This window comes from Emys orbicularis, chromosome 4, assembly GCF_028017835.1.
Source record: "Emys orbicularis isolate rEmyOrb1 chromosome 4, rEmyOrb1.hap1, whole genome shotgun sequence".
NCBI lineage: Eukaryota > Metazoa > Chordata > Testudines > Emydidae > Emys > Emys orbicularis.
Window position 1 is genome coordinate 27,507,303 of NC_088686.1, and position 23,754 is coordinate 27,531,056.

Here is a 23,754-nt window from a genome sequence, read left to right on the forward strand (position 1 = left end):
CTAGACTGTGGAAGCATCCTGTACAGCCACACAGGGGAATAAGGGAGAGCAAGGCTTGTCTGCATGCAGGATAACTAAACCAGCACAGCTAAAGCAGTACGACATCCCTAATATGGATGTTATTGTACTGGTATAAAGGAGCAGACAATGGCACAGCTTATTCCTGTAAGGAAAGGACAATAAATAATCAATAATAAATAATAGTAATACCCAGCTCTTATATAGCATTTTACAAAGAAGGTAAGTTCCCTTCATTTCCCATTCTTATTCTCCCTCCATCTCCCTACACATCGTCATTTTTCTTCTTTCTTTTCTCTTCATTATATATACACCTCTACCCCGATATAACGCATCCCGATATAACACAAATTCGGATATAACGCGGTAAAGCAGCGCTCCGGGGGGGTGGGGCTGTGCACTCCAGCGGATCAAAGCAAGGTCGATATAACGCGGTTTCACCTATAACGCGGTAAGATTTTTTGGCTCCCGAGGACAGCGTTATATCGGGGTAGAGGTGTATTATACATCTATTATATATTATACATCTAATTTGGGTTCATGTTTTAGTTTTCCTTTGGTTTTGGATTCTTTGGGGTTTAAGTACCTCTCCAGTTTTTCCAGGATTCTCCTTTTGTTCATTCCTTTGGATTTCCATATCTCTTCCGCTATGATCTTCGCCTGTCTGCTTGCCCTGCAAAAGACCTGCGGCGCAGCTGACTCGTGCTTCCAAGGCTCGGCTATGGCACTAAAAATTGCAGTGTAGCTGTTCAGGATTGGGCTGGATCCTGGGATCTGAGGCCCCACGAGGCAGGAGGGTCTCAGAGCCCGGGCTCCAGACTGAGCCCAAATGTCTACACTGCTATTTTTAGTCCGACAGCCCAAGCCCTAGTAAACTGACCCGGGCTCTGAATCTCAATGCCATGGGTTTTTAATTGCAGTGTAGATGGATCCTTTCAGTCCGCTGTTCTTCATTCTCCTTGAAGGTTATTCTCTTCCTTCCTGGTTCTGCTTTGAAAGCCCTATTTTTACACTCCATTCCCTTCCATGATCATTTGGTATGTCCCTTTCCCATCCTCTTCTTCTGTTATTCTGATTTATAATTTATTGTAATAGTGCCCATAGGACCAATCCTGACAATCCCTTCCCCACCATGCTACATGCTCTGCACACATCAAGTTAGGGACATTCCCCGCCTCGAAGTTCTGATAATCTTCTCCCTTCCATCTTCTTATTCTCCACATGCAGTTAGTAGCTGCTGGCAGGCAGTGGAAGCTCAGAGTAAGTCTACACTGCAATTAGACATCCACGGAGCTTGGGCTAAGGGGCTGTTTAATTGCAGTGTAGATGCTTGGGCTGAGGCCCAGGCTGTAGGACCCTGCAAGGTGGAGGGTCCCAAAGCTTGGGCTGCACCCCCTGGCATGAAGTGGTTTCCATCATATACAGGATTTACAGTTTGGTTCAATGGCTTTCAGCACCTCCACTATAAAAATTGTTCCAGCACCCCTGCCCGAGCAACTACACCACAAACAAACAGCCCCTTAGCCCAAGCCCTGTGAGCCCAAGTCTCCTGGGCCGGGCCAACCACAGGTCTCTAACTGCAGTGTAGACATATCCTCAGGGATAATTCCTCACAGTACCTCCTCAGAACAGATTCTGGCTCCAAGGGCAGCTCACATTAGAGTCTGATGAGGAGGGACCACACTGCAGTGTGACTCCCATAAGCAATTTCAACTCACTCAGTCGAGAATGCCAGCTGGTGTAACTCACACCGATGCCCACCGATGACCAAGGTCTGTTGGCGTTACACTGGCACCCTCACACAGAACATGCTGGAGGAGCATCTTAGAAAGGGTAAATCCTTTTGGCCCTGGGTCAGTTGGTGAGTGCAGAAAAGGAAACAGAGCCATGACTCTACCCTGGAGCTTCTAGCACCAACGGCAGCACCTCTCAGAAAGATCACCTAAAACTCCAGGATGAAAACCATAGCTGAAAACTTTGCTCTTCTGACACAATGGGCCTCTCTACAACATGGAGACAGAGCTTTCTTAGGGGTGGCCCATGACTGTGGAATGTACGTCCCTCAAACCTCAGCACCTTGCACTCTAGACTGGAGCTGGAGCTGTAATGTCCACCTCACGTAGACATACACACACTTGCTTTGATCAGCTCTGGTATCCAAAACAAGACAGTCTGCTGCACCTAACCCCGCTGGGGAGAGGATAAGAGAACAAACACGACATATGTTAGTCACACTACTTAATGCACTACTGAAAAGTGCTCAGATACTGTGATGATGAACCTGGTGTAAGAACCCATTAAAAAAAAGAATAGAATAAGATGGTATCTGACCCTTTACAAGGATGGAACGAGAGGGCACTTGGAGCCCTCTCCACACCTGATCAGAGGGATCAGACAGGGCAGGGCAGGGCAGGCAGGGGAGGAAGAGTCTACCATATTTCATCAAAGACTATTGTTGCTGATAAGGGAATTTGCAAAAGTGTAACCAGGAGGGGGAAGGGAGACTCTTGCATTTAGGGCATGAGAAGGGATGGCAACATAGAGGAAGAGAACAGAAAAAGTATCAATGTAGGAGGGAAGCAAGAACAAAAGAAGGAGGAGGAACACAGGAGCAACAGAGAGAAAAAAAATGACCACAAGAAAAATAAAAGGGGGAAGGACAAATGAGAGGAAGAGAGACAGAGAAAGAGAAGGAACGAGATAGAACAAAAACTATACAAGAAAACTACTTACAAAAAAGATAAGCTGAAAGCTGGCTATGCAGGTGTGGGTTTTATTTTATATTTTCTCTTTTTCTCCATTCCTCCCCCCCCCACATTTTGCCTTCCCTCTTCGTACACAATTGGCATGTGGCCCATCTGTTCATGCCTGTCAAGCTCTTCGACCCTTAGCCAGGTGTGTACAAATCTGTATGATGTGGTAAAGAGGTCCTTGGATATAGTGCCTGATTACACTGAACTACATTGCACTGATTTTAAAATTAAAATCACCAACAACTGTGTGCTCCAGATACACACATCACATTTACCTGGCCACCTCCTGAGGTTACCAAACTCCCTTGTAGGAGATGATAGATGCCTGGATCCATTTCACTTTCACTGAACTCCATAGGAGCAAGTCAGAGGATTCAGCCATGGTCCATAGTATCTGGTCAGCAGCAAGCTAGAAGTGTGCTGATACACAAAAAGTGGAGGAAAGAGGAAGTTGTGGTATCAGAGTTTCGCTCTTGAATTTTCAAGGTCATTCAGACTCTGAACATCTCGGGGAAGAGAACTGTAATCATCCTGTTGAACAGAACAAGAAAGTTGTTTATTTTTGTGAGAAAAAAGAAATGTTCTACCAATACATCAGCATTTGATGCCACCATAAAGGATATGCATTCACGCTGCACATCCTCAGCTATATAAAAAATAGATCAAGAGATTTGTTTTGGGAAGAGGAAGAGATGCAAAAATAATGAAATTTAATTTGTTTTCAATGTGTGTATAAATTTAAAAAAAGTAGCTCAAATTATTAACTTATTTTAGAGCAAAAGATGACAAGATTATTACTGTACCAAAGAAAGAGGGAAGGAGGCAGGAGGAAATGAGGGAGGAAGGAAGGGAGGGAGGGGGAGAAACTGTATTATTCTCATGCACACATGTTCTGACATAATAATGAGGATTTTGTCTGTTAAATGTTGACATGCACAAAATCATAGCCAGGTCTAAATGCCTTAGTCATGGCAGGGGGTTAAAAAAGAGAATATTTGAGAATAATGTGAATTAAAAAGGCAAGTTAGTTTAAATTTCTGTTTGGTAGGGCCTGAGGCCTACAACTCCAATGGGAATACACTGTAGCTGGAGGGCTGATGAATGCCCTTAATGAAGTTGGACAACCTGGAATACATGCATAAAATGATTTTAAATATTGATATGAAGTCATTGTGTGTCTGAAGATATTGAAATGTTCATTTTCAGAGCTAGACAGGTTGCATGTAATTTATGAAAGGGGAGGGGTGATTATTTACATTCTAGAATGTTGCAATAAAACAATTATGGGATTCAGGGAGAGAGAGAAAACATTCATTCTTCTTAGGGGGAATAATATATGTTCAGATGTAAATGACTTAGACTAGCTTATATCAGCAGCTATTAAAAAAATCCACTTTCCTTTCCCTCCCTGATAATTGAGGCAATACATTCATAAAATATGTAAAGCAAAAGGACCCGCTGACCAGTGTTAATTATATTTAACCTGCTCGATGTATAATAGAGAGAATGGTTTAAATATATCACTGGGGACAGCTGGCTCACCCATATATTCTGGATGTGTCTATTATAACATTTCCATGACATTGCCTGGTTGTCTGAACAGTGTGAAGAAGAAGAAAAGAGATATGGCGTGATAGTGGTATGTTCAGCTCTGTTGTGATATGAACGTTTTTACAGAGAATGCCTCAGGGCAGCCACCTGCCTCATGTGTTCAATGTTACAGCTGTATAACATACAGAAGTGGAAGAGTGTTTGAGGCAGCAGCCACTGCAGAGTCTGCTGGAAGTTTCCAGTGCTAACTATTCTGAGGATCTAAAACAACAAACTCTTTCCTTCTTGCTTAGGATACTTTTCATCCAGCACCTTTTGTCCCCAAATGTTATTTATCTCATTCCAGGAGCGTGAGTTTAGGCTAAATTTCAGTAGGGGTGTAACTGGGAACGACTCCATTAGAATAAGCATCAAGTGATACATTTGGGGCCTGACTCTCCATTTCCCTGAACCTTGTGTGTGCCAAATGTGGATAAAAAGCTACCAAATCTGAACGGAGGTGTTCAACACCCACCTTATTCTCACTGAGCATTGGTATAAGGCCTCAGTTCAGCAGAGTACTTCATATGTGCCTCTAATCACTTCAATGGGAGTATTTCTGCACTTGCTTAAGTAACTTGCTGGGTCAGGACCTATGTGATTGTCTAAGGTGCAGGGTAATGGCAGCCTTTAAAGGACCTAACAGTTATAGTCTATGTCTGTGCCACTTAATGGCCTCCACTATGACTATAGGCACTGGCTGTGGTGTGGAGGGAGCAGTAGCAGTGCACTGCCCTGATGGGACCTCCAGAAGGCATTGTGCCTCAAGGTTTCCAGGAGCACCTGGGAAGCTTGGGCCACATCTATATCTTATTACAGGGTGCACATATATGTCTCCCCTTCCTACCTTAGCTTCGTTCCACTGGCCAATGCAGAGGAGGTGGGATAACCCTTGGCCCTCTTGGTCCACTTCATGGAAACTCATACAGCTGTTGATAGGAAACTGGTGCTGTCCTTGTGCTCCCTGGAGCAGAATTGTGTCTGCTCTCTGCTTATGGCACAAGGGGAAGGAAATTTCCTTACACCCTCTCCTCATTACCCTTGTACGCACGCACGCACACCCCCCCCCCCACTGCACACTGTCTAGTCCATTCATCTTGTTCTGATATCCAAGGCTTTCATATCACAAATACATTTTACCTTATCTAAGGGACATTTCCTCTTATGTTTTACCTCTTGAACATAGAGCTGTTTAAAGCAAAACAATGAATTCATCAGATCTCACAACTGTTCCAGCTATTCACTTATTTGGAGTGATTACCCCGGAAGGACCAGGATTTGGATCTCAAATCAAATAGGCAAACGATGCAATTAGCTTATATCAAATTAGCCACCATTCACCAGCTGACACCCCAGAAGTCTGGACTCCAACCACTAATTGACTTTATTTCCACTTCCTTTAATGTTTCTACCTGTTTTCATGTTGATAATTGGATTTACCTGCCTCTTAATTTCATCCGTGTGATAATTTCCTGCACCCTTTTCTCTTCCTTTCACCTGTCCCTAACACCATCACTCCTCTCTCTCTCTCTCTCTCTCTCTCTCTCACGCTCTCTCTGTTCCTCCGGTCTTTCCTTTTCTCACCATCCCGGCACCTTCTTCACTGCTGTCACATCAGATCTACTCACTAGGACTCTGTCTGTATAACTCTCTAAGACAGGGACACTCAGACCTCAGTGGTTCAGGAGCCAAATTAGCAATCAACGTTACCCAAAAGAGCTACAGTACTGTGAATTCATTGTTTCATTTACTATATCTATCTATCTATTGCTATATATATCTGACACATATATATGTGTACTTCAACTCCTGGAGTGTGAGAGGGGCCATAGCATGAGCAAGAGACAGAAGACAGTGTCAGATATATATAGATATATATCATTATTTTCACAGCAAAATGACTGATGAAATATCCTAGAATTGGTTAATAACATAGTAAAAAGCATTCTGATTGGTTAATAATTAAATCACAGTGTTTTAATATTATGTGCTGCAAAGAGTTGCAGGAGACACATTAAAGAGTCACTTGCAACTCCCGAGCCCCAGTCTGAGTGTCACTGCTCTAAGAAATGTCTAGTACACTTCAGGGTCGTGTACAATAATCCGCCATAATAATTTATGGCATAAAAGGAGCCAATGTGGTCAACCTAACTTTTAAATAGAGAAGTGTCCACATTACAAAAGAACATGTGGACTAGTTGGAATCCTTGTTAACCAGTCAGAATAAAGAGGCCAAAGTCTGTCTGCAAAGGGGGGAATGAACAACTCTCTCACCATATCCCCACTAGGACAGGATTGAAGCATATTGTTGGCATGGAATGTGGAATCATATCTAGCCATGGCCCATCCTGTGATTATAAAGAACTTCAGCCTCTGGGGCTATTTAATCCAAACACTCAAAAAATCCAGTTCTACCAGTTTGATTTTCTTTTAAGGACCTGAGACTGTCCAAGAAAAGTTGACGTCTGACAGAATGAACAAAAGCAATTTCTGCAACCTCCTCTACTTAGATCTCCCTGATTCCTGTATCATCCCTCTCCAGCCCATCCAAACTGTTGCTGCTAACCTTGTCTTCCTCACCACCATGCAGATGTCATGTCCATTGTCAAATCCCTCCACTTTGCCTATCACATTCATTAAACACTTCCCGTCCTCTCCTGCTGAACCCAACTATGGTACACCTTGGTTTACATTGAGGGCTTCTGGGTTTATTAATTTCATTTTTGGGGTGGGTTATTTTTAGTTTTATGTAAGATGCCCAAAAATCAGGGGGTTTGGGGACTCTCTCTTAGCATGTACTGTAAGCAGTAATGTATATCAGACACTGTCACAGGGTTCTCTACTCACTGCTGGGATGCCTCCTTGAGGCTGCGTCTGTGGAACAGCTCCGCCCAGTCTGACAGCCTCTTTTGTCTCTCGGTCATGCTATGGCCCCTCCCACACTCCGGGAGTTGCAGGACTTCATCTTTGTGAGTCAGGATGCTCCCTCTTCATGGCTTGGAGTGTTGCCTTTTCATGCCTTGGTCTTCCAGACAGGTCACTATGTGGTCTTCCCCTTTCCAGGGTATCAAAGCCTCACTGGACTGGCTGATCGGGTATTGTTTCCAGCAGTCCTCCAATCCAAGGCAATGTCACTTCCCCAGTGGCTGATAAGGGAACCTGAGCACATCCACTGCTTCGGATTCCAGGACAGGGACCCTCGAATCAGTGGCCAAGGTCTGCACCATGCCAAATCTTGCTGCTGTTTCCCTGAGCCTTTTCCTGCTCCGCCACCCTTCTGGGTAAAACCTTCATTCAGGGTCAGGATCCCAGGATTTCTACTATTCCCCGGGTCTCCTCCTTTCCTTCTCTAAGCCCAGAGAGTGACTGCAGGCTTCTACACTACAGCCCCTTTCTTTGCAAATGTCCTGGCTTTATACTAGCCCGACTTGCTCCCACTCAGGTGGGCTCCATCCTTAATTAGTGTTTGCTCATCAAGCCTAACTCTCCCTCAGGTGTGGCCTATCAGGTTACTTAACCCCTCGGGGCCAAATTAACCCCGTTCCAGGCTAGTGGAGGGTGAACACCCCCATCACATTCACATTCTCATTGCAGTGATATATAATGTAATGAGTCAACTCTTCATAATGTTCCCCAGTATATTTGAATGTTTCAAAGAGCACGGTCTTAAAGCGCACTAGAGAACCTTTAGTGCACACCAGCAGGGTCTACGTGGACCAATTAATGTGCAACACGTTTGCGCACTTTAGAAATCACATCTCTGTAGCCCACATTACTGCTCCATATAGATAAGCTCTTAGATAAAAGTAACCATTTCTGGTGCTTATTGGACAAACAGCAGTTTCATTTTATTTTTTTTATTGGAGGTGTTTTATAGACTAAAAACAAAAGTCCAAAGCCGTACTTATATCTCAGACCTTTTTTGTTAGTGTGTCCCTCCACGTTTTCTTTGCTCTTACCCACCAATGCCAGCATCACCATTTCCTTTGTTCCCTTCTTCTTCTCTCATCTTCACACTTTCTTCTAAGTGAGGCCCCCTAGACAATAACCCAGATCAGCAAAATGCTCTCTTCATCTTGACACTATGTAAGAGAAGAGACTGAAAGTAAAAAACATAATCAAAATTACTCCCTTATTCTGAGTGGAGTATCATGGAAACTTGGGAGTGCACAGGAGTCGGGTAATATCTCTTTAAATAGTTTGTGAGCCCACTAGTGGTGCTCTCTGTGTTTTAAGGAGCTTCTAGAAACCACTCAGAGCAGCAGTATGCAGGTAGGTAGATCTTGGGTGTGTAGGTAGATTTTGTCAAATGTTTATTTGGGACCCAACTGTGCCCATGTGTTTTGTTTGTATTGCTATTGTTGTGTAGGGAGCAAAAAAACACAACAGAATTGTAGTTTTTTCAGGAACAGTCACCATGCAGTCCCATCCTAATGAAAGGGATAATATTTCTCATCAGGCATTGTAACCTCAGCTTTCCAAATGCTTTTAGAGCCCTTAGGATTCCAGAAAATGAGAATAAAAGGATCCGAGCGCTGCAAGCTAAACATCAGGGGAATTGAGGCTACTCAACACCTTGCAGGCTCTAATCCAGAAATAACATAATATAAATGAGCAATTCACCTTCTCTCATTTCAATTATCTAAAACATGCCACACCATACCATGGCTGGGATGGAAGAACATACCATTGAAGAGCTACTGCCACCTAATATCATGAGACAAGATTTAACTTAACAGACCTCTGGTCAATTATTATACGGCCATAGAAGCTCAGTGATAAGAGAGAATCCATCAGCTGGCTTGCCAAGTGGATTTCTCAAACTCTCCCTCAGACCTATGCAGAGGCTTTAGAATTCCATAACATTTCAGGGCTAATATCTGTGCCTCACACAGAAAATTTTAACCAGTTCTTCTGAATACTTCCAACCCACAGGGCTACATTCTCCTTTGCATCCCACTCCCTTTGTGCTGCCTCAGTGACACAGAGCAGACAGAAAGCAGCTGGAGCTGGCCAAATAAGAATGCTCCTGATGTATGAGAGCTATCAACTGATGCAGAACAGGCCTCTGGACCCCACCCCAATCAGCACTGGCATAGGCAGGGGCGGCTCTATGTATTTTGCCGCCCCAAGCATGGTAGTCAGGCAGCCTTCGGCAGCATGCCAGCGGGAGGTCCGCTGGTAACGCGGATTCGGCGGCATGCCTGCAGGAGGTCCGCTGGTAACACGGATTCGGCAGCATGCCTGCGGGAGGTCCGCCGGTCCCGCGCCTTCGGTGTGCCCACCGCCGAATTGCCGCCGAAACCGCGGGACCAGCGGACCTCCCGCAGGCATGCCACCAAAGGCCACCTGACTGCCACCCTCACAGCGACCAGCAGGCCACCCCCCATGGCTTGCCGCCCCAGGCACGCGCTTGGTGCGCTGGTGCCTGGAGCCGCCCCTGGGCATAGGGAACATATTGGGGAAGGGTTGGTGTGATCAGAGCATTATGCGCTATAGCAATGCTCACCAGTTCTGTAGTGAGCATGGCTTAAATTTAGAGCAGACTTCAGGGGGCTCAGCATAGTAAGAGAATCAGTAAGCCATAACAGGTTCCCTGACAACCTCCTCCCTTTCTGCTTGCTGAGTGAAAGCCCGGCAAAGCAGAGAATGTGGATCACTTTCTTTCCAGTATTTGGCTTCAGAATGCCAGTATTTCCATGGTGGCTATGTAATTCAATTAATCATTTAATTAAACTTGACTCTAGAGTAAATTTCTAGGGAAAAAAACAAAACTATAAATGAACATCACTGAGTGTTAAACAAAATCCAGGACAGGAAAGGAATAAAACAAAAGATTAGTGCAAGAAGCAAACGATTTCTAGGCAACCCCGTAAGTGTGGGGAGAAACTATTCTTTAACAAATTTTTAAAAGCTTCTAGATAACTTTAAAAAAAAAAAAACACAGCACATCTGTAAGATATAAATGTAAACCTAGACTTGTCAAAACGTATTCTCTAAATAGTAACGTTTTGCTACTTTGATACTTAGGGCTTGTCTACACGGTGCGTTAGTCCACACAGAGGGGTGTAAATTCTAGTGTGCGCTAGCATATTGCACACTAACAGGCCTGTGTGGACCCTGCTGGCATGCACTAAAAGGTCCCTAGTGCATTTTAATGTAGTGTTGTTTGAAGTGGGACTATGCTAACGTGCACCAGGGAACTTTTAATGCATTCCAGCAGGGTCCACACGGGCCAGTCAGTGTGCAACAGACTAGTGCGCACCAGAATTCACATCCCTCTAGTGTGGACTAATGCACTGTGTGGACAAGCCCTTATAAAACTGGAGGTAATATCAACTTTAATTCATTCTTATGTTAGATGGAAATTCAACTATTTTCAATCCATGAATATAATTGTAATTCAGAGTAAATGAAAATATGCTTAAATTCACCTTTTCACTTTTTAGACATTTTTATATTGTAATTGATAAAATCCTAAAGCGATCAGATTGTGTTTCGCTTTTCTCTGCAGAAGACAATTGAAAAGCACTTTATAATACAGACCATAATGAAGAGTCTCATTTCTAAACTTCACCTTTGCAGAATTCTGTTCACCTGGGGTGAATATTTATTGTTTTTATTAGATATGTAAATTATGACCTGTTTTTTCCCAATGTCATCAATCATCATTATAAAGGATGGACAAGAAGACTTTTCTCTGGCAAACTTCAGGACAAATTTGCTAGGCTGATTTACACAATGCATTACAATATATTATCTAGGCCTTCTCACAGAAAATCAATGATACAACTGAATAAACCAGTGCTAGCCTTGCTGGAATAATACTGGCACAAAAAGAATGTACTACCAAGGATCTAGAGCTATTGTAGAGCAACATAATGTATATTACCCAGATATAAACCCCCTATTTTGAGATCCTTAATCTCTTACATTATAACACTTCACTTCATATCAGGAATAGCTTTTTTTAAGGGGGATCTTGGGGTCAAAGCTAGGATTTGTCTATGGATAGTTGAATCAAAGACACCAACAAATCCTCTCAAATCCAAGACACAGAGACATAATCAATGACATTGGAGCCAATGGAATTACTACAAGCATACAAGAGCAAAATCTGCCACAAAGTTCCCTGTCTGCTCTGTCTATTGGCTGAACCTCCCGTCTGGTCTTGAAAACAATACTCTCACATTAATAAGTGTCTGAGAGTCCTGGGGGCAACATAGACAAATGGATTCTTCATGATTGGTTGAAGTGATAGCCAGCAAGTGCCTAGAAGCCTCAGCTCCACTGTGCTGCTCACTCTACAAACACATAACAAAAAGACAGTCTCTGCCCCCCAAAACTTACAATCTATGGAGCAAGAATATACTTCTGTGATTTCTTTCAAGAGATGCCAAGCTAGAACTAGTGGGGACCATAGGGATGAAGAGAGACCTTGGTCCCCAGCATCTTTGGTGCAGTTTGATTACTGCTTTTTCCTGTCACTTACGTTTTGCAAATGATTGAGTCAAAAGTTTCAGGTAGCTGTATCAGTGACTACAGAATTGTATGTTAAATTGCTTCCATTTCTTTGTGTGTTACACTTATTATATAGAAAAGTGTTACACACACATACACACACACGAGCCCATGTGCATTTTAGATGTCAAAAGAACAGGGGCCCAATTTTTTGAAGTCCTGCATAGTGTGTAAGTCATTTATACCCGTGCAAAATAGATGCTAAACATTATCATTGTGATATGGTAGCATTTTACACCCGCTCTACACTGGTGCAATGACTACACAAGGTGCAGGGCAATGGATGTTCAGGCACCAGGTTTCTGGGCAGATTACATACCTTTTGATTCCAGTGTAGAATGTGTTAGGAGATGATACTCAAGTGGATGGTTCAGAAGAGGATCCTTTAAGAAGAGTGTGGTCATACTGACCTCACTTTCACCAGGCTGACAGCTTGGTGAAGAAAGCTAAACCGAATATCAAAATCATCAGCAAAAACCCCCTCTCTCTTTGATTGTACAGTTTAAGAGGAGCCATTCAGCTCAATTTATTCTCTACACAGGAACTTCATTGATTGTCTCAGACATTCATGCAGGAAGGAAGATGAGATAACATTTTTAAGTGATTGCAAGATGGAGCAAACTGCTTTGTGAGAGTAATATATACCGTAAAGTTTCTTTTGTGTAATCTGCTACTGAAAAGTAACAGGAGTTTACCTTTTTTGAACAAAGGAATCATTAGAGATGATCTAATGATTACTGAAGACAGGAACTTGAATGCTGGGATATAAATTCAGATATATTTTTGATATTAAGACACAAAAAAGTTTTATTGGGGGAAAACTTGTAGAATACTGCCCCATTGACTTCACCTCTTATCATATCCCCCATTGGCTTCAGTAATAAATAGAGACTGATCACATCTCATTGACTTCAAAGGATATTTTGATCTGATCTAATCTTATTGCCTGCAATTGGGATTTCAGTGATTTAGAGAGAGAATTAATCCTGATTGGGAACCGCTGACATCAGTAGGGATGTGATTCGAATCATGTGTCATAAAAATCAATATGGATTTTCTACCAATCACATCTTCTGGCTGTCAAAGGGGATACCCTACTTAACATTTAGGATTAAACTTTGTACTTGATTATGCATACATGTTTCTTTCCAGACTAAAACTCTGTACTCCAGTGTGTGATGGCTGTGCATATTCCACCCAGGTGGTGATTTAGAAATGTATTTACGGCAAGTAAATGAGGGGAGGGGTTCAAACTGTAGATGTTTTATGTGGAATTTTGCTCATTTTAGTATAATTTGAATTGATTAAATAGCAACATACACACAGAGGGTCTCTACCGTCAAACAGGTTGTTTGGATGATGTTGTCACCATCGTGCTAAACTTTACACTTCACAAGATAGGTGCAACATAGATTTTCAAATGTGGGCACAACCAGTCTATTGACTAGTATTTGTGTACACCCTAATTTGTGCAGGCAAATGCTCATCCATTTATTGAATCCATTTATGGGCTTCTACTCAATATTCAAATGCAAGCTTAGATGCAAGAAGGGCAAAGGCCTTTACAGGCACACACTTTGTAACCACTGTCAAACTGTCTGAAGTGAGTGCCAACCTCAGGGCAGACTGTTACAAACCAGGGCACAAACCCCAATCTGATTGTGAGTTCCGTACTGAGATTTCACCAACCACGTATCTAGTGTGAACTCCTCAAGCACTACAATGGCCTTAACCTGGAGTCACAAACAATCCCCTTGGGTACTCTGGTCTATCTTGCCACCCAGGTAAACTTGCTTTTGTGGTAGATGGTCCCTTACACCAAAAATCACAACAACATTCAGGTTACTCCTAGTACCAAAGGACCAGTCACTCACCCCTGATCAATTGGTACCCTAGATCTTACATCAAAGACAATGCTTGTAGCCAATCTTGTAATAAAATTAATTAAGAAAAGGAAACAAGAAATAAGAGAGTTATTTACAAGGTTATGGCAGGTAAACATACACACACACATGAATTACAGTCTTAGGTTTCAAAAGTTAATAGAAGCTGCTGTAATATGCAAGCTCTGAATGTCCTTTAGGGCCGACCCAAGCTAAGCAGCTTGGGGATCTCTTGCTTAAGCTTAGAAATATTGCCCTCTCCAAATTCCAAGCAGCACAGTGGTACAGATCCTTCTGGTCAGGATTTTTATTCCCTTCCCAGAGTTCAAACTGTGATGGGACGAGGGTTCGTGCATGTCCCCTCTTATGGGAATGCGGGGAGCAAGTCTTTTGTCCAATGATGTTCCACAGTGGCTCATCTGGTGTCTATGGGCCTTCTTTTGTTGGGCAAGAGATGACACCTCTTGTGATAAACTAGTATCTCACACTTGGTAATGCTTCTCTCCTGCCTTGGGCGAGGCAGGAAATTCCATTTTCATAGCAAACACATTTATAGTTGCAAAGCAAACCTTAAATATTACCTCATAGTAATTACCTCATGGGATACAGATATTACAAGTCAGATTAATGCATGCAGCAACTCACAAGCATTTCATAAAATCCAAATGCTAAACATATCTCTATAAATCGAATACCTATTTTCACAATACTAACACACAGGTGAACCAACCTGGTTTCCAGCTATGCATTCGTCAGTGTTCAGTGAGGCCTAGGGGCCTTGGCATGAGCTGGCACCTGGTCTGCCAGCTACACAACCATATTTGAAAATTTGGAGTATATTATTACTGCTCTGTACAGCAGTTTGCAGGAATGGTCCCAATCTTTGGCTCTGGCTGAGGAGACTCAGTGGGGGGAGGTTGATCTAAGCCATCTTTGATCCCTAATTGGCTGCTCTATGCCAGGCCAGTTCCTTGGCACAAACTGGAATAGCCTAAAGGCTGCTCTAACATGTATACCAAAAGACTGTTACAGCATCCAGCAATCAGCAGGGAATAGGGATGCCATGGGCACAGCCCCTCTCTTCCTTGGTCATGCAATGTGTCTGGGCAGCAAGGAAGGAAACGGCATGGGAGCCCCTACTGCATCTGCATGCCACCTGGGAAACCACCTACACTGATGATTCTCCTCTGGCCAGCTAAACTGGCTTTAAGGAATCTTTGCAAGACACCCTCAAACAGGGGATATCTGGCCCAGTATCTTTAAATTATAAGTATTTTTCATTTTCAAAGTGTTGTATCACCAACATGAACTAAATCCATATTATGCCAATTTCATCGATGCCGTCAACAGGATTATGCAGTATAGAAATCAGTGAAAAAATTCACTGTAAGTGTGGCCTCTCTTGCAGCACTGGAGCCAGGGCTGCTTGAATTCTCATCCCAACACTTACTCCTGTGTTCTTGGGCAAATCTCTTAACCTCTCTCCCTGAGTTTATCCATGTGTAAAAATGCAAGTAATGATGCACTGTCTACATCACAGAGGTACTGCGAGAATTGAGTACTTCTTGTTAAGTTGTGGGTTTAAACCACAGTCCTTCACAGAGGGGTACTGTCCCAGCACGAGCTTCCAGATAAATTGCATCCTGCTACACCCTTTGAAAGGGTGAGTTTAGCCTGCCTGTCTGGGGGTAAAGTCATGGCCCCACCCTCAGCCTGTCTTCTTTAAGAAAGATGGTTATGGGTTTCCCAGTGGGCTCTAGCCTACAGTAGTGGTTGCATTCCTCGAGCATAATTTCAGCCCTTATATCTAGACTCTGCACAGAGGGACAATACAGGTCTGTCTCATCTTACGCGGGGGTTCCGTTCCGCGGTTAGCGCGTAAAGCGAAAACCGCGTATAGCCAAAATCCCATTGAGTTCAATGGCGGGCGAAATTGCACGCACTACAGGTATAGTATTAAAATTGTTGTTTTTCTCTTTTTTTTTTGTTTTTGTTTTTGCCGACCGTGTAAAGTTGAAATCGCGCATGTTAAATGCGCGTAAGATGCGACAGACCTGTATAGGCTCTTCATAGCCCCTCCTTCCCTTGCACATGCATGCAGGGCTGGGCACATTCTATTCCTTAATCTCTGTAAAACCCTTTGACGCAGGCAAACCAAGTGCTATTAAATGGACACTTTTCTTTAAATCTCTCTCTCTCTCATATATATATATATATATATATATATATATATCAGCTACTAAACCAATCACACTAGGGTGCAGACCAAAATGAAGTTTGAAATCTGCACCTTTTAATAAAACAATCTGTATGAGAGCAGATGATATTTGGTTATGGAATTTATCTGTAAATATAATTTAAAAATTCAACCACAGAGTGCTCTGAACTAAGAAGTAAATATTCAGTGTAATGCAGAGCAGTCGAACTACATGATTCCTATTATCGTTAATGGGACTCTTAGAGTTAAATCCCTGAGCATCATGCTAAAAATTTACCCCCTAGTGTTTGCAGATGGAGCAAAAGGATTATCATATATACCAGCAGAAAATAAAGCCACCACACATATTTTGACCAGAAAGCCTTCTTGATCCAGGAAGGCTCAGCAGAAGATTTAGCTTAGTTAGTTATTTTCCTGTAGGCTCTTCCTGAAGGACTTTTCCTATTTGAGATGATGTTATTGATTTGTGTTTCATTCACTTTTATTTTGTTTTAATTTCACAATCATGCTCAAATTTCTTTTTGTCTGACACCCAACAGCCCAATCTTGCACCACTTAAGCCAATCAGCGATTTATCTTTGACTTCAATGGACACAGGATCTAGGGTGACCAGACAGCAAGTGTGAAAAATTGGGACGGGGTGGGGGGTAATAGGAGCCTATATAAGAAAAAGCCTAAAAAATCGGGACTGTCCCTATAAAATCAGGACATCTGGTCACCCAACAGGATCAGGTCCCAAACATTTGTTTTGCAACACCATTAAGGGACACAAGGATACAGCAAATGTGCACATGCTGTTGCAACCTCAGATTATTTAATTGCATGTGCAAATGGGTGGTTGGCTGTGCAATTACCTACTTTGTGCATAAACAGAAGCTTTTGTGGGGTATACCCCATTTTGAAAACATGGCCGTGAAGAATTACAGTTTGTTTTTTTAATATATTTTCTAAAAATATAGGTAAAAAAAAATCTTAAAAATCTAACGTTGATTCCCATTTTCACTATTGTAACTCAAAATGGCCAAGCTGATTTGTTTACGTTTTGTACACAATGCTTCAGTCCGGAGTGAATTTTTATGGGTGAATTTTAAAACATTTGACAATAGGAGATTATAATGGAAACACTGATAGACCGTTATTATAGTGTTGCTCATAAATACAACATAATTTCATTTTATATAACATTCTTCATACAAAGTATCACTAAAAGCTTTACAGTGAGTATCAATCGTAAGCTAAAGCAAAGAGAGAGAACATTTAAAGGCAACATTTAGTGATAGGGGAGAGAATTCCAAATAGATGGGGCATCACAAATGAAAGAGCAACCTGTCTCCTGACACACTTTATTGTGGGGAGATGATGGGAAGAGGGTGAAGATGTATTTATTAGGTTTATTTCAAAATGTGGCCTTCCTGAGAACAGACTAAGGCCCCAATCCTGCAAAGACTCACCCATGTGTTTAACTTCACACACTATTAGCAGTCCCATGGACATACATAGTTAAGCACATGAATTAAGTCTTTCGGGATCGGGAGCTAAGATCCAGAGTTCTCATTGACTTCAACGGTGGGGGGGGGGGGAGGGGCGGGCAGCTAAAGTTGCTCATCACCTTTCAGGATTGTGACCGTAAGACTGGAAGAGCATCAGCAGCATAAGAGAGTAAAGGTGAATATGAGGACAGGTTTGAAATTGTCCAAGTCCTCCTCACAATCTTATTATAGGGTAAGTAAAATAACGAAACAGTCCCTATATGACACAAGGCACATGGGTACAGACAGCTATTAAAACTGAAATGATTTATTTCATAACATTCCAAGGTAGCATACTTTAACTCTAGGTACAACAACCCCTCAATTTCTGCTTCCCTAATTTGCATAGGTAATTGACAGCTTGTTAACAGCTCATTAGGAACACTGAAAACCATGTGACAGATACAAACCTAGCGCTAGAGGGGAGAAAATCTGTGAATTACAGTATATTGAAAACTCAATCAGATTCAGAATTACAGGTCACAGAACAACTTGATTATTTTATTGGGTTAAAAAAATTAAAAGGTTAACAGACCATTTTTAGATATTTTAGATATCTGTATTTTAAAAGATAGCACACTACAGAGTAATTCATTAGGAATCTAACTGTGGTGTTGAGGTGCCTTCCAGTTTTGTTCTCCACTGCCAGGGATATGATTTGAGCATCGCTAGCTTTATACAAATAATTATTGCTGAGAATTTTAGGTTTTTACAAAACATTAAAAAGCATTGATGTGGTTTCCAATTTTGTTTTAAGAATTCACCTTTCTCAAAGTGCAAGTCACTTATAGACACTGCCATCTAATATTCTGTAACTGAGAAAAATGTAAGGAATAATTTGATTTTAGTCTATAAAAAGAAGATAAGTGTTCTGATTTGCACTGTTACTATCCATAAATTTTGATGATGCCTTATTTTTTTAGGAGATTTGAATATAAAGAGTGCAAATAACTGTTACATCAGCAAATCTACTTTGTGTATTAAACATAGACCCATGCACACCATAATCTTGCTTTTCTAGCACTGCTAGCAGAAATAGGGCAACCAGTTTGAAGAAAACGGTCTCCTTGAATCAGTCCCCTGTTCCCTGAAATCTGATATGGATTCTGTAACCAGAGTGACATTTGCTGATGAGGACAGAGCTGGTCAACTGCACATTATTTTGTAAAGGAAACCAGAAAACTGTGATTCCAAAAAATGTTTTCTCTCTTACAGATTCTGGCAGCTTATGGATTCTTTCCCCATCCCTCCTAGAACTAAACACCAATATAGCATAAACAATAGCCAAAAAAAAAAAGAAAGAAAAGAAAAGAAAAAAAAAAGGACTCCTTAGATGAATGAAAGAAGAAAGATTTAAGGATGGGGTTTTCAAAAGGGCCTAGGGATTTGGAACATGTGACCTAAAAGACAATGAGAGTTGTGCTTCTAAATCACTTACGGTACTATCTTCTGTCTTCATTGTGGGGACAATGAGATATTTTTTTGTGTGTGTTCTGCATAAGGCCTTTGGTTCAGGGGTGCCAGAACAGGGGGGTCCTACTATAGTCAGGCCAAACCACAGAAACACCCTTTCTTGAGGGTGGTTTTTTTTTTAAACCCTTCTATTTCCAGTCCTGGCTTTGATCCAGTCTGACAAAAGTGTACACAAAAATGATAATCAAATTCTTTCAAACCTCCAGTATATTCCAGTTGGGTTTTGATTGAGTTACGGGTGAAATTTGAGGGGAGATTCTTATTCCATCTAAGCCAGTTTAACTACCCCATAAGCAGATGACATACTGTTCAAATGAAGTTCTCCTGGATCAGAAGTTTGAACTGATTTTACAGGTTAATTCTATGGCATATGACAAAAGTCTTCTAGTTTTCATTAATTGTAAGTGCCATTTTCTGTAGGCTTTTATTTCTGCAATTTGTACTCTACAACTTTTTAAATGACCTGGCCTCAAAATCATATTCTCGCATATTGCCCCTTCCCCCAGTCCTTGCGCAATATATATACTAGCTCTGCAGGAAGTGAAAATGGCTACTTTATTCAGGCTTCCAACTTGATGATGTATGAGCATAAGGCTGAAAGACAAAGTATAACCCAGGCCCTGTGATACCAGATTCCACTTTTGAGTGTGGTTGCTGATCAATCCATTGCTTGAATTTTCTTATCCACTTGATGGGCAAAGAGTTCAGCTTCTGGCTACATAATTACTCCATGCCTCTTGAAGCACACCACCCAGTTCTACTTCAAAGAAAGTATATTTTCCAGCATAACCCACGCTCAGTAACCATGGTTCAACTCCATAGCAACAGTCCAAGCATGGTCAAGGTGCCACCAGCCTCCAGAGTATTATGTGGCATGTCCTGTAGACTTGATTGAGCAGCATTAGGTAATGTGGTACTTTAAATGGTAGGGCTCACCTGGAAGCTTCACTAAACTAGCTCTCCCACTACTGCTCCCACTCGTGGAGTTGAACTAGTAATAGCTATAGTAGGACATTTGGGGCTATTCATGAAATCATGGAACTAGAAAACAGGTTTGCAACAAATCTGCTTCTCATGAATTTGTAAAGCTTCCTCACTTTGTAGACTCACAAATGGCCATAGTCTGTTTTTCCAAGTCTCCATGGTAAGAATAGGCTGCTTGCACTTCGGTGGGTTGAGAAGTATATTGAAGACACCCCTTCATACTAAAAGTTTTTTGGGGGGGAGGGGGATTTGAAATTATTTTATATTATTTGTAGAGAAAATATTTAACTTCTATAGGATCATGTTATATTCACTGAAGTGGCACCTTTAAAACAGATTTAAAATTTTCAAACTAAGGATGTCTGGGCTTCATTCCCAGTTCTTCCACTGGCCTGCTGTGTGACTTTAGGCAAATCTCTACTTACCCTTTGTCTATTTAGCTTGTAAGCTTTTCAAGGCAGGGCCTGTCTCTTACTGTGTGTCATATCAAAAGTTATGATACTATTATATTAGTTTTAGGAGCTACAGAATGAACTTCTATAGACACTTGGTGCTCAGCCTCAGACTGATGAACATAATTTCTTTCCTTAAATATGAAACGAAAGTGTGATTGGAAATGCCATATTCTGGGTATGGGAGCAGTGTTTCTCTAATCAACCATCCAAAATAAACTGTTTGATTAGGGGAATCTATGTTACTAATTGAAGGCATGCAAGTTGAAAGCATGTGTTGAATTCATTTGACATACTTCAAATACCCCAGACAACTATCTTATTTTTCCTACATGCATACTGGATATTGTTTCATATTGAAGATAGTTTAGCTTATAAGGCCCTTCACTAATATGAGTGCATGAAGCACCACAGAAAGAGAGTGGAAAGAAATGCTGACTTGCATAAAAACTACATGCAACAAAGAGATGTGAAGGTACATGACTGGAGCTGCCCACCTACAAATCTTTGAATATGCTCCTGAATATCAAGGTGCAAAAGAAATGCCTGCTTACTAGCAAACCTGGTTGGTTAAATGTGTGCAGACAAACACATAGGTCTTCAAACTTCATTTTGAAACTATTGAAAAAAGGCATAGTTAGCACATCTAATACCCATGCAGTCTTGGGCAAGTTGACTTATTTGCAATTTTCCTTAGCATCTAGCCCTATAAATGTACATGATCGTGTGTGCCATAAATTAGGTCCAGAATGCAGTTTGCCTGTTTTTATCCACAAAACTTCTAAGCCACTGCACTAAACTTCCCTATGCCTCACTAAGCACCACAGGGGCATGCAAAACAAAAGCAGATGGAGCAGGCGCACACACACACGCTATAGCCTTTTGAACACATTTTATTCCCATTCAGAAATAAGAAAAATAACTAAATCCAGATAATGCCCTTGACCAGGCAGAGCAGCATTTATACATTTACCTCTGTCATTGCTTTTCAACCCCTCCATTTCTTCTTAGCTTTTTTCTTAATGGGGATTTGCTGGATCTAAATGGGGTTCCCTGCACAGAAACCACTCACTGAACGTAAAAAAATTCTGCAAACGTATGCACCTAACTAGTTATTTCCCACTACAAACCCTAAATTATTAGGTTGCTTAAGAGATGCACTTCCATTTCTTAGCAGAACCAATGCGCGCATGGACAAGCGCCCACACACACATAAAACCACATTCCTTTCTAAGAATTCATTACATATTTCACAAAATCTCTCTATCAAAAAACTTGGTTCTCTTTCAAAATAAGGTTTTCTTACCAAAACTAGTGTAATATATATATTACACTATTATATTATATATATATATATATATATATATATATATATATAAAAGTCATGAAATGTATGTATATATGTATTTTTACTTCTTCAGCCCCCCACACAAGGCTATGAAAAATTTTCTTCTAGCAATGACATCTGTCTCCATGGCCGGTTCCTCGGGTGGCTCTGTTGGCTGCTTTGGAGTTGCCCCAGGTCTGTCATGCGGTTATGCTGCTGATGGGCTGTCATTGGTGTCTTGTCTTGCTGGCTGCCATTTCTTTTGATTTACCTTTTGATTCTGCGGAATTTGCATGCTTTCATCATTTAGTGGACAAAGCTCTGTGCAAATCCCTCATGGCACTTCTCACTGTAGGCAGTAAATAAAGGGGTGTTTCCCTATGTGCATATTTCTTTGAGGTGTAAATCTAGGCTCTCTGCTGGCCTATGCCATCCAGATTTCAGAAGCTACTACTTTAATGCGGCAGACATGGACTGTGATTCAGAAATGAAAATCTACAGCTTCCCTGTTTCTCAGAAATAAACTTCATTTTGTTGTTGCCCACATATATGTCTCCAATGAATGGAGCCCATACTACATAGATGGGCCTAATTCTCAAGATTTGGAGCTTATTCTGAACTTCACAGATTTCAGTGGTTATTGTTGCGCTGAGATATCTAAATCCAAATCCATCTCTAGCCCTTAAACTTCAATCAATTTACCAAATACACCACTGCACAATGAAAAGCCTCAATAAAGCAGTAATCTGGGGTTGGTGCTCATTCAAATCTTCTCCTACCTCTGTTTTCCTTAAGAAAAGAGCTAATTAAAGATCTTTTACCCCCACCTGGGAAACCCTTGCTTTGAAACAATTCAAAACTCCCATCTTTTTTTCCCATTCCCATTGCACTGAAGTAACGACAGGGTTAAATTGCTAATAGAGGTTTCATGAGGTCTGCCAGAGCCCACTCTCCAACACTTACATCTGTTCAACAATTATTACAGCATTTTTGTCATAAAAAATTCAACACCCTGAGTGTCGTGCTAGCAAAACCTGAAAATTTATGCAGTGAATAGAATAGCTAATTTCTCTGAGGAAATGCAGGGGGAAAAAATACAGATTTAACTTAAATTCTCAAGTACTGTAGAGCACACATCTGACTCCTTCTTTAGGTTTTGCCACTGTGTAGCATAAGTAGAAATACCATCAACAGTAGATCAGCAGAGCTAGCAAAGTACATTTATGCCTTCGAAGAAACAATGGTTAAAACTCAGAAGGGTTCTGTACCGGGTTCGCCTCTTTATCTCTTCGCAGAATCTCATTTAAATAATACATTCTTTAGTTTAATTTCAGGATGGGGTTATTCTCTCAGTTCATATTGCTCCTATAGAATTAATGGTATCTTTCGAAATGGATAGATTAACCGCATAGATGTGAAGGAGAAGAGCTGACAGGAAAAACATGCTTTAATCTTATGAACTCTGTGTAATGTTGCTTGATGGTTTCAATGAAAAAGAATCTTGTTTCTTTTCTCCATAAGGTTAGAAATATGGATTTTATGCTAAAATTAAAGCTGTCTAGTTAGGATGCCAGTGGACTAGAACAACATGCTAGAGGCTATAGCTTTCTATTCTCAAGGGCCATAGTCTTACTTCTAGTACTGGTGAGTTTGCAGCCATAATGATAATTGCAGGCATGATGAACAGGGAGTTCTTTCACTGTCACAGGAGTAACAAATAAGACAAATGGTTATTAGGGGTCGGGGAGGTGGAACAATTTCAAATATTAAGGTGCACAGAGTATGCTGGCTCAAGGAAGGATGAGCATTTTACATTTACTCCCTGGGGGCCATATCCTGCAGAAGCTACAAGAGTTGGGCAAATGCTGCTACAAAAAAGTATTCAAGAACAATTCATTCAGATATAAAACTACCAAGTGACTTGAAAAGTATTTACATTCACACAAGTGAGCTTGGTTTTTTTTATTCACAAGAACGTGAGAAGGATGTGAGTCTCGCAAGTGCTC